Source organism: Chamaea fasciata, unplaced genomic scaffold (genome assembly GCF_029207755.1).
Source record: "Chamaea fasciata isolate MVZ Bird 193981 ecotype frontalis unplaced genomic scaffold, bChaFas1.0.hap1 SCAF_8, whole genome shotgun sequence".
In the NCBI taxonomy this organism is placed as follows: domain Eukaryota; kingdom Metazoa; phylum Chordata; class Aves; order Passeriformes; family Sylviidae; genus Chamaea; species Chamaea fasciata.
Genome location: NW_027094093.1, coordinates 9,068,364 through 9,081,224, shown reverse-complemented (window position 1 = coordinate 9,081,224; position 12,861 = coordinate 9,068,364). Strand labels below are relative to the sequence as shown.

Sequence of the window (12,861 nt, the reverse complement as noted above, 5' to 3'; positions counted from 1 at the left end):
AAGGAAGGCTCTGCCCTGCTTTGCAGGGTGCACTGTGAGCAAAATGTCTAGCTAAGTCCTGACTGCAAGGTCTGTGCTGTCGGGAGCTGCCTGTGAGGGAGGAAGTGGAGCTGTGACTCCTGAGAACATCATCAGCTAGGCAGGGGTAAAAGTTTTACTGTGACCCACTAAGACGCATACTCACTCTGGGCGTCAAGGGGAAGGTGTCAGGCAGGTAGCCTTCCTGCAGGCAAAGGAAAAGGTTCATCCATAGCAAAGTGAAGCCAGCACGCAGCTGTTTGGCCCCGGTTCTGGTCAGGATTTTTCCTCGGCAAGGAAACAAGGGGTAGGAAACAACTGGCAGAGCCCCGGAGGTGCTGACTCAGCACCCAAGTATCCACCGCTCCCTGACTCACGGCCCCGGCTTTCCCAAATAAACGGAAAAAGGCTGAGAGCCACTTTCCACCGCTTCAGACTGCCCGTTGCCAGGGTTTTGTTTCGGGATTTGCATTGAACTAGCGCCCACCCCGGGCTGAGTCTAACTGCATGCATAAAGAAATTTTAATCAGCATATTTGCAGCTGTCAGTGGTGGCTGATCTTTCCTGCCTTCCTTTTGATCAAACTGCCTTTTTCCCCTTCCTCTCACTCCAGGTCATTTGCAAGAGTCTGAAGCGCACACTAATTCAAACAAGGAACTCTCCATAATTGCATGTTGAGAACTGATAATCAATGTCATCTTTAATTTTTCTTACGTGGTTATCGCCTTTAATGGAGTGTGCTGCAGTAACTGAGAATAAATCTGCTTTGGGTTAAGCTAGAGATTGTTATTTATTTTTCTTTCAGATCAGAGATTAATATTGCTGTATGACCATTGGCACTAACCTCTTTTTCCATAGCAACACCAAAGAGTACATAAACTATGACTCATAATTTCTCTCTGGAGGACTTTTTTGTAATTATGATCATTCCACAGTTCCTAAAATATGTTAGCTGATATATAGCTCTGGTATAACAGCTTTGATTTTCCTTCATTTGAACACCCAGGCAGAAAGAAGAGACTTCCATTATTTTCTCTCTCTCAGGCTGAGCTAAACACTGCACAAAGTATCATATATTCATTATTCATTATAACTGTGTGGCTCCTAAAAACTCCACAGCAATGTTTTCTTCGTAAAGGTGGAGCAGGTTTACTCACTTTCAATAACCTTAAATAACAGTGACCTTCTAAAAGAAAACTCGTGTCCTTCCCACCATGGTCAGTAAATGGCAGTCTGAGAGCTGGAATTGATCCAAACTGGGAACTGTATTATACTAGGCAGCAGCAAGGTTGCACACTAGCATTGCTCCTCTGCCAGTCAATGGCTTTAAACTCTCCAGCATTTCCTCTCCCTCAGAACACAGCTGCAGTACACTGCCTGAATTCCGTAATAACCGTGATACTCTTTGCTCCCTTCAGTGAAAATCTGGCCTTGGAACAACTTGTCCATACAGCTCCCTGGAATATCTCAGCAGATAATCACATCGGATCATCACAAGAGATTACATGACTTTTTGTGTGTGTGTGTGGCTGTCCTACATTCCCCTTGCAACACAGTCTGCTGTGTACTGGTGCAAAGTGCCCGGGAAACCTGTAGTACCTGTTGCTGGAGAATAATTAGAAAAATACAATTAGCAAATTCAAGGACACACACATTCAGCTAACAGCCATAATCCAAAATGGAGAGACAGAACAAGCTTGCATCTCTCTCTGCAGTGTGATCCCCAGCAGCTAAACCAAGCCCAGATTGCACCAACAGAAGGGACACGTGGTTTGCTCTTGGCCTTTCCAGTAAGAAGCTGCACATACAGGCTCAGGCTTGTGCAGGCACACCGTGAAAGAGCAGAACATCAACCAGCATAGCATCAATCACACTACAGGCTTCTCTGCTCCTCCCTAAAGGTTTGTGGAAAAACACCCTGAGCTTTCAAATTCCTGAATGTAGGGAGCAGAAAGTCACTGCAACCCCAGTGCCATTATCTGCAGTGAGGAGAGACTCTGGCTTTGCCTTCTTTACTCCTTCCCATCAGGCTTAAGCTGTGTGGAAGTGCAGGTGATGTGAACTGTGATGGATACTGGAAATGTGCAGGACAGTGTTAGGAGCAAACAGCACACAAGGGATGACTACACTGCACACCACACACTCATTTAGATCAAGTACCAGGCACAGCCTAACTACAGAAACACAGCACTGCTCAAGAAAATTTATCTTATTCCTCAGCTACTCAGCTCCTGATGTCCTACACTATCCATTTAAAAGGAGTTTCAGCATCTTTTCAGTACGCTGCCAGCTACAGTTATATATGCCTTTATTTTACTTGTTCCTTCTGACATGCCTGTAGGCAAACGAGCCCCGTGAGGGTGACAACATGAGCTGCATTAACCAGCCGCCTGGTCCCTGAATCACTGCAACTCAACACAGCGCTGCCAGAGACATGGAAAAAAGGACACTGAGAACATCTGACTAGTGGTAAACAAATTATGAACACACGGAAGTTGCCTGCATTTGCAGAGTCAATTGTCACTTCCACACAGCCACAGGGAAAGCTATGAGTGCTGTGTGACTGTGACTTCCTCTAAATAACCTTCATTTCCCTGCAAGGTTCACTGTTGCACTGCTGGCAACAGCTGGAGACTGACAGTCAGAGAGCAGGTTATGACTGAAGGGTGACATGTCATGTAACATGACCTGTGTAAATATGTCCTGAGTAAAACTGAAAAGGAGGAGGTTCCTTTTGGCATATTCAGGCTCTTTAGTAGAATACCTGTGTCCTCTGCGTGCAACTGCACAGCTCTTCAAAGGAAAAGCAAGCTGCAGGACACAGAAATGAACATTCCTGGGCTAGGCTCAACAGCATGGAGATCTCAGCTGATACAAGATCATATCCTGCTATAGCTATTAAACACTATGAATATCATAGATATGTAATGTATATGAGACACAGCTTCAAATAAGGCGAGAACCTAGAAAGGTTTTAATGGATTTTGAAGTGGCTGTAAATTCTTTTGCTAAAAAGGAAGTAGACTGACAGGATCCTACAAATCTATTCCAAAAAAACAATGCATCAGGGACATTTTTTTTAATTAGTTCTCAGTACTTCTTAATGGTACAATAGTTGACATGCAGCCAGAAGTAGAGGGAGGCATTAAACAAGAAGTGTGTAGGAGGAGAAAAAAGTAGGAAAATGTGGGTAAGAAATGGAACGGTGGGGTGTGCATGAGAGAAGGGAATGTGTGAGGGAAGGAGTCACTTGGAAGGGTGGGGAACTGGAGGAAGGAGCTGAAAGGCTACTGAGAAACACCGGCAGAGTGCCCAGAACAAAGGCTGGGACAGAACCAAGAGGCACCAACAAAAACGGGAAAAAGGAAAAACGAGGGTCAGTAAGGTCTACAGTTCAAAAAGATGGAAATGGGAGTAGGGAATCAGAAATCACTGCAGGACAGCTGCCACATAAGAGACAGCAACAGTGAGGAAAGAGCTCAATATTTATCATCTCTCTACCTGCCAAAAGGTACTGCTGAAGAAATATCCAGGATTAGGTCTAGAAGTGATTTTTACTGTGCAATGTAGTCAATAATTTTTATTTTGCATAGAGTTTTTGTTTGTTTGTTTCGCATGAGAAAAATTGGTCCGGAATACTTGGCCCATGCCTACTTGCTTCCAAGGCTTGGGGGAGTGAGGTCGGGGCAAGAGGAGAGGTGCTGTGAACGGCAGGATGGGGTCTCCTCCTCTCCAGACATTCAGGTAATTCCCCACTGAGCACAGACCTGCAGACAAGGGGCAGGCAGGATTTGCTGGAAGCACTGAGGAATGCAATTTCAACAGCTGGCTGTAACACAGCCGGTGGGATTTCTTTCCTCTTGCAAACAGGTTTTGGGGAAAGCAAATCCAGTTCTCCTCCTGCACTGGGCCTCACCCCTTTGCTTTGCCAAGAAGCTGGGCTATATTAAGAAATGAGGCAGCCCTGCTGGCTGGGCCGTTTCTCCTCCATGCTTGACCTCCTGTGGGAGTTGCTCCATTCTCAGGCATCTCTTGAGAAACAGCTTGTTCTTACTGGCTTTCCTCAATTTCTTTATTTAGTGGTGCCACTTCACGCAGTGGAAGCCAGGTTCTGCTCTAACTCCAGAACAGACCTGCCCAAGTCCCCTTCCCACCATTCATTCTTCAAAAAATAAAGCAGTAGCTCTCTCCTGCTCCACTCCTAACATCTCCTAGGTGGTTGCCTGTCATTTTATTGTACTTTTTCAGAAACTCTCCATTTGTTATATAACTCTCTCATAAAATGGAAGGCTGCACTATGAATTCTTGTTAATGACTTACAGGATGCAGGTTAATAGATACAAGGCTTTTCATAATTACCATACTTGGATCATTTCCTGTGCAGAAGAAGACATGGGGAGAAAATGATGACAAGCTTTGGAAATAACAGAAGGAAAAACCTGGATTAAGGTTTTAATCTTTAAATGGAAAACACCTCCTCACTAATTTGCTTGCTGCTGTCAAATTTCAGTGCCTGAAAAGAAAGTCTCCTTCTACAGAAGAGGGGAAGAAGGTGCATTGAGAGGTAGAAATGTATCTCATACATGTGTACATCTATGTAACATGCATCACACATGCACCTCTATATGCTCACCTTTAAATCCATCCTTGCTATTTAACATAAGGATTAATGTGCTAAACCCTAAAAAATGTTTGGTATTCAAGGCTCCTTGATTTTGAAGGCATCTGCACACTTATACCTCTAAAGACAAAGTTCCTCAAAAGTTTTCCTCCTGGTATTTTTTAAAGTGTCCGTGCTACCACAGTATTCAGCATCCAGCCTGAAAATGAAACTATTTCAGACAGTTCCCTTTTGCAAGATGTGATAGTAGTCAAAATCTATGCCAGCAGTGGGAGACTACCAAAATCAGTGGTTTTTTAGAAAATCAGGGACAAGAGAACTTGAATTGGTGCTTCTTGATCATGCATAACCTACTCAAGCTGCAGCTCTAATAGGAGTGATTTCATATTACTGAAAGCATTTCACTTTATAACAATTTCACAAAATCACTTTGCAAGTCTTCCACGCACAGTTTTGCGCAATATTTTTCAGGCAGAGGCAGCCTGAGACAGACACCAGCTTCCTCTGCCCATGCGTCAAGCCAACTGGAAGACATGGCAAATGTCAGATGTTGCCCCAAGCTAATAATGCCACGTCTCTCATTCGGGCACGGCACTAACTGCATCCATATGGTGCCTGGTCAGCTCAAAATGCAGACAGGGTGAGATCATCTCTGCCTCTACAATGCTCTTAGGCAAAGCAGACAGGGAGCTTTGCCTGCAGGAACAATGCAGTTGCAGGGGATGTTAATCCACTGTTGCTCCACTAATGCCTAATCTACCCCAAGTATTGGACTAAAACGAATCCTCAGACTATAATTTAAAATAGAACAAAGAAATCTGGTGATTGTTTTATCTGTAATAAGTACTGAAGCCAGAGGTGAAAATGTCTACTCAGAACTCAGCTGATTTGCTTTTATAGCTGGAAGTGTGGCAAAAATCCCTTTCTGATGCCATGCCAGTGAAGCAACCTGAAAGATTAGGATCTACAGAACCAGAATAATCTTCACACTACAATACAGAGCTTGGTGTCTGCTCTCATTTTCTTTGTACGAGGTTCAATGTGAGAGTAAAGGAGAGATCAGCTAAACTCTGCAGCAGTTTTCTTCTAGGCTAAATCCTCCAGGGAAAGTCACATGAAATACAGCCTGTGGACTCAGCAGCAAGGCATGTTCCTGCCCCTCCGTGGCACACAGCCCTGTCCTCTGGGGCCCTGGGCAAAGCTCACAGTCACATTTATCACCAGCGGCAGTTCTCCTGCCATGCCTGTGCCATCCACATGAACACAGGGGCCTGAGGTGGAAGAAAGGGAAAGATGCTTTTCTAACATTCCTGAGATTCACAAAATAATTACATTATGTAGGTAATGAAGAGACTTTAGCCTACTCCCGTATCCCCACTGGGATGGAGACAATTTATTCTTGAAGGTTGTATATTATTCAGTGTGTTCTGCCATCTTTCTCCAAATATTATTTTCACTCAACAGTGCAGCTGGCCAAAAACTGCAAAAAGAAAGCATTAGCTGGAAAAAGTTATTTGTCAGGAAACAAGGTTCCTGCTTCTCCACCTAATGCACTCCAGCAAGTTCCAGCTACATTGCTTCCTCCCAGCATTTAGCTTGACAAAGAGTGTGGTGAGCCTGGCAAGATTCTGAAAACCTCAAATGTTCATGATTATCAGCATTAACAGCTGCTATTGTTCTTATCTCAATAGTTAAAGCTCACCCTTAGCATGAAATGCTATTTTTCCTCATTACTACAGATTTCTTTTTGCACAATAATCCTCTTTTCATAGCTTCACGATATTTTCAGATTTTCCTGTTCAGCTTTGAATGCTACATGAATACTGCCTGGTGAGGAAAAACATGCTACATATTATTTTAATACAGTGATCACTTTTTGTTGTTCCTTTCCCCAGCTGCATTGCTGTGACTCTGCCTTCTAAATTCCTTACTTTTTTCCCCCATGAACATATCACTACCATTACCACCATGATTTGCAGTACCAGATTGTTTTTCACAGGCTTCTAACAAAGCTATGTTAAACTTTGCAGCCACCCAACATGTACTAGTTTTTTTTTTTGAGGGGGTGGTAATGGGGAAGGTGGGGTCCTGACGTGCATCAGCAATGGCATTCAGGGATCATTTGTTTTACCATCCACTTATTTACCTTTATCCTGACCAGTCAAGTAAGAGCCCTCATGTTGCTGCTTGTCTTCAAATCTGAGTTTGTATGGGGAGATCAGTTCTACTTTTGGGTGCAGTTTTGGAACGAATGCACTGAAGGCATGGGGGCTGTGTAAGCTCTGCCTGTGCTGTGGAGCCGAGGGGATGGACGTGAACCAGACTCCCCTGCAACAGCCCTGCAGGCTGGGATTGCAGAACTCCTCTTTGCAGGAATGCAGGATTCCTGTACGAGTTTCTTCAAAATACCATCTCTGTACTACCTTCAGGACCAAAAGCTTGACCTGAAAGGCGGCTGATGGATTCAAACCAACTCCAGAATGCCTTGCATTTGATGAAAACCAAGATCTCCCTCATTCCTATAACCTCCCCAAATACTTTAACTACACAAGCTAGCTTTAAAGAGAGCCTGCTCTGAACAGAGTGAACACACATCTGCAAAGCCATTTCTTTGGATTCAAAGTAAAGTACCCAGATACAGTTCTGAGGAGTATGATACACAATATCTTAATTCTCACTCAAACAGTTCCTGTTTATCTTCATAGAGGACTAATGCAAATATTAGCTTTGGGATTTGATAAGGGACACATTAAACAAACACTGCCGCCTGTATCATAAAAAACTGGCTCTCAGCCAGATAAGTGAAGCTCTGCCTTACAAATTAAGTATTACTACATTCAGGGTGTGCTTGCAGTGGTATTTTCTTCCATTGCCTGCTTTTTTTTTTCAGTAGTGCATAAGCATATCTAATAGAGTAGCTAGCAGGGAGATTTCAATCACCCCCAGCACAGGAGAAATGAGACATTTCTGATGCCAGCTCAGCTGCACACAGCACTCGTCTCCCTCCCAAGAACTCTGGTAAGAGCTGCGGGTCTGAGGCGCCGTTTTGTTACTCCATTATCGTGCAGTCATGAAGGAAACAACACTTTAATTGTTTTCTATCCGTGAGATAATGAATTACTCCTCTCTCTAAAACAGAGAGGCAGCAAAAGAAGGAACATGAATACTCATTTCCTTTTCCAGTAAACAATTACAGTGCTTGTCAAAAAATATGACAATTGGAAAAATCAATGTAAAATTTGGTAATAGCTTGGCACTTTCAATATTGCACAAACTCCCACCTAATAATCTCAAGGAATAGCCTTACTAAAGCTGACTGGTTCCTTGAAATTAATGGTGCTTCCTGTGGGCTACGCTGCTCCTCAGCATGAATTAGACAAGCAAAAACACCCAGTGCCTTACAAAGGAATTCTGAAGATCTACAGTAATTACCAGGGAGTTCTTTTGATTAAAAAAAAAAAAAAAAAAAAAAGTAAAAAAGAAAAGCAAAACCAAACTCAGCCAACAAAATAAGAGAGAAAAAAAGAGGGTAAGAAAAGGTCACGCTTAACAGAAAACAATGAAAGTTTCTACAGCTATTTACCAACTTCTTTACCCTGCACCATACAAATGTCTAAACACATTCTTATTAGATTTTCCAACAGAGAGCAAACAGTTTCCCCCTTGAGGATGACTTCCACATCTTCTCAAACCTGTTTTCTTTAACCTGAGATTTTCCTGAAAACACAGGTAACTCCCTAAAAAATGCCGGAATTTGCCACCAAAATATGCCACCTGAATTCAACGCCACCTTTGGAATTTGGCTTACAAACTCTTTTTTCCCCAGGCCTCAACCTTCCACACTGCTCACATTCTGAAGGAAAATGCTAAAAGGGGCTGCATTGCTCAGGTTGGCAATATACCAACAGCTCCAACACTCACTTAAGAACAAATTTGTTTTTCCCATAGAACTTGAGAAAAATACCAAACTTCAGCCAGCCCCTGAGGAGCTGTCGTCTTTCATCCCAGTCCTGCTCAGAATGAATTCCCTTCACAAGGGGGCTCTGAACTGCCACAATAAAGAGCAAGTAGTGGGAACCACACCAGGTTTCCCCTGGGAGGATTGCATCCAGGCACTTGCTTTGCAGCGATAAGCGAGCGTCCAAACAATCAGAGGTGCAGACTGCTCTCAGAGCAGTTCCTGTGTTCCCCAGTCTCCTGAGAGGCAGAGGAGAAGATTTCCCTCTCAGCAGCCACTTCTAGGCACGCACGCTTCCCTGAGCCCTGCCTCACCCTTGGCCCTTGTTGCTTGGTCTGCCCTGCCCTCAATCAATTCAAAAGAGAAAAGGCCAGAATAGGAAACAGCACAGCTCACTTGGCCACTGTTTGCCACAGATTTAATGTGGTCTCCTTTCTCTCCAGCCAGCCCCAGGTTCAACAGTGCTGGCTGTACCTGGACACTGCTGTCTGCTCAGGGAGAAGTGCTGAAACAGGTCATTGCCCCCTCCTCTCAGGGGCAAGCAAAACTCTGTTTCAGAAAAAAAACTGGCTCTAACTTGAGCCCAAAGCAGTGAAAAAGCAAGGACAAGCACAGGCTTTTCCCCAGGCAGGCAAGATTCCATTAGAAAGCTATTTCCAAGGGTTTAGGATAGACTGTGATACCTGCCAGGTGACACAAAGCCCCAAGCATCCTCAGCAGATCTTGTTCCACAAGCAGGTAAATAAGCTTCCACAGCTGAAGTGACACAACACCCAGATTTTGGGTCCCATCGAGCTGAATCACCCAGGAAGCGAGATCTATTTTGCTGAAGGGTACAGAAGGTCCGCTCCCACAGGAGAGCTTCGCTTCCTGCTTTGGGAAAACTAAATAGGTTGGTTGTGTCTGCTACAGGCTCATAAATCCACATCAGCTGCTGCCTCAGGGACAGCCATTGCTCCTCTGGGTGATTTTCTTCCCCACTTAGAGAAGATGAACAGCTGGTTATGTGTATCACAGCTCCAGCAACACACTTACCCATAGCCTTATACCACCGAAGGAGCAAGTTTCTGTCACTGAGACCACAGGAAAGCAGGAGGCAGAACAAAGGCAGCTTGTTTTCTTTTACACCAGCTTTTTCAGGTCAGAAGACAAAATGGTAGTCAGGGTGGGCATTGGTAGCTGCCTTCCCAAATAGAGCTAGAATTAGACCAAAGAACCCAAGTTTTAAGCCTGCTTATAAAATTTTAATCTGTAAAGTAATTGTGATTTACACACACAGTATAAAAGGTTACCTGCTAAAAACCAGCATGAGCCTAGAGAAGACAGATTCTGCACTGTGGAGAGAGGGCTGATGCAGAAATGTGCCTCCCACCACAGGAGCTTCCCCTGCAGTTACACAAGGCTCCAGCACACAGACAACCCTGTTGCTCAGGATGAACTTTATCATGGCCATGGCACAGCACCACACCCTGTAACCCACCCTAGCCTGTAGCAGCTGCAGGCAGGCAGCACCAGCCTGGGCAGTTCTAACACTGAGTCACTGCCTGTGCTCATTCCTCTGGGTCCCACATTGTCCAGTGGGGCTTCTGAGCCCAGGGTTTTGTCTCCAGGGACAGCCCTTATGATACAGACAGACAGGCAAAAAGATTAACCATCATGATCAGATTTAGTAAAACCAGGTCATCACAAAGCTCCAGGAACTACGCAGCTCTGAATTTTTCCTCTAAAAACACATACAGCTCCACTGATACCAACACGGGTACATCAGTTCATGCCCACTGAAAATCAAGCACAAAATGAATCAGGGTAACACTGGCATTTAATAGCTGGGTGCTTCTAAGAATTTTAAGACACGCTGCTTTGCATGCATATGGCAAGTTTGCAAGGAACATAAAGTTCCTTTGTACCGGGGCAGAAGTATTATCACACGAGTTCTCAACAGTCTGTTTTTCCTTTCATAGCTGGACGTGTCAAACAGAGCCTGGCCAGCAGATAAGAAATGCCTACAGAATCAAAGTGCAGATTAGAGAACCATCCACCGCAGCTGTGAGACAGATCAAGGGAGCTGAGAAGAGCTAAGTGCAGATTCAAACTTTACATGACATTCAATCTATTACAGAAATAAATAGGGCATTACAAGGCTGTGAAAACACTGATTTTTCTTTCCTGCTGGTTAGCCATGGACTCTGTGACATCAGTTGTGGCCAGCACTGCTGCTTGTGATGCCAAAAGACACGAACACAAAGCAAAAAGTAAATTGGCCCCTTTTCCCAGCTTAGAGAGTTTTCATGTATCAGTGTTCATGAGGATATATGCATCTGTTTTCAGCAAACTGTCACAGCAATGTTAAAACCTGGAACTATTGATATGGGGGTGCTCTGTGACTGAAAGATGTGCCTGATGTGGAAATCTCTCCCTGCAATAAACACATCACCTAGAACTAGCACAAGTACAGAGTTTGCATATCCAGGAACAAATTTATGTCACGAGTATCAATGCAAGGAATGCAGTAAACAATGCATGGACAAGGCCTGCAGTATTTCCCAGTGCTTTACAGTTACAAGTAAGCTCTCATCAGGAATCCTAACACTTTGTCTAAAGGAAGCTATGCAGTATGGAAGGGGTCCCTAGCAGAGACCCAGAAAAGGCCAAGAGATCATGAATTTCCCCAACTCAGGCAAATAGGGCTCTGATCAGGCATCCTTTGCCCATATTGGTGAGCACCTGGGGCAGCAGCATCTCCCACCAAATGAGGATCAGCATTTACAGGTACCCTGGGGGCTTCAGACAGGCAAAAATGCTGCATCCATGGGAAAACCAAATACAAGCATCTGCTGCCTGGAGTAACGTGGGCAGAAAGCAGTGCCAGTTAGGGGAACTTAATTCCCTTTAATAATGTATTGCTTGTTAAGCCAATTGATTCATGTTTGCAAGTGTGGAAAATTAACTTATTAGGCACCAGGTAGTTCAGTTTAATTGTCCTGAACTTCCAGGTGGGAACTCCAACCAGCATTTAAAAACAAATCCCTGTTTAAGCTGGGTCCAGGCAGCTGCATGCCAGCCAAATTCTGGCAGGTGCTTATCACATCTATGACAATGAGAATATCACCTGACAAACAACGCTGTGTAACTCCCGCTAACATTGAAGAATCTTACAGCAGCCATTGAGATTTCTTAGCTGCTGCCCAGAAGGCAGGGCACAGAGCCTTGCTATTTTATCTTGGCTTTGTTCTGTTTAGGGACAAGAGCACCCTGAATACAAATGGCAGAAATCAGACTACGCAATTTTTTACTTTAGTGTCAAAAAGAATTTTAAAAAAAATTTAAAGACCGTCTTCCTCTTCTTCAATATCACAGTCCTTTAATCTACAACAATCCCACCCCTCTGAAATTCACCATTTCTAAAACACATCCTTCTCCTTGGTATGAGAATATAAATTCAAAATGAAAACATCACATGAATGCAACTGTGCCCCTGATGTCAAAACAGGAACAGACTCTAAGAGTAAACACATAAGATGTACATGTCATTTGTCCTTTCCTGAAAAAGAGTGGTATGATGCTCTGAAGTCCATAATGCTCCTTGCAGTACAGCATCTTTTTGTATGGCTTGAATGACTCTCGAGGACTATATTTACCCACTCACAATAAGCCAAATGAAATGGTTTGAAATGAAATTGCCAAACTTAACAAAAAAAAAACAACATGGTGGCAGCTTCAAACCTCCACCCCATTTCCTGCTCCCTCTCAATGCGGCCACAGATGCATTTATACTGTGATGATGAAACTCCTACAATGCACAGACAGTACAAGAGCTAAGAAAAACATCCAGGGTGCTATTGAATTTCAATTGAAAATCTTACAGCACTTAAAATATCCAGTTATTTTTACCTGGGGTTCTGGTGATTAAGAAGCTGTGAATGTCAGATCCATCTAACTCACCCTGAAAGCACTGGAGAGGGAACCAAGGAGCAGGTCCTTAGCACCACTTACTGAAACAATACAAAAGAAAGAATTATTATTATTGCTAGTTCCACTATTGCACTTCAATTCAACTGAAAATCTGCCCTCCCATAACACAAAGGTAACTCGGGTGCCTCGGGAGATGAAACAACCAGCACTTCCTACAGCTTTGCTTATATCATACCTCACAAGATGAAACTATGAGAAATCAACTTTCCCCGCATGCCTCCCATACACAGGTGCTTTTAATTCACAGCTCTGCCTTCTCTTCCCCTCCCCATGAAAATGTCAGTGTTGTGAA

At 43.8% G+C, this 12,861-nt stretch overlaps 1 long non-coding RNA gene across 1 annotated transcript in view; it reads right to left on the bottom strand.

The window, feature by feature from the left end:
* LOC136293171 (uncharacterized) overlaps window positions 1-12,861 on the bottom strand; it is a 43,648-nt gene that overhangs the window by 11,130 nt on the left and 19,657 nt on the right. Inside the window, exons 2-3 of the long non-coding RNA XR_010722104.1 lie at window positions 12,489-12,589; window positions 9,633-9,794 (exon numbers count right to left, since the gene is read on the bottom strand). This is a non-coding gene — a long non-coding RNA (uncharacterized lncRNA). The remainder of the gene's footprint in view (window positions 1-9,632; window positions 9,795-12,488; window positions 12,590-12,861) is intronic.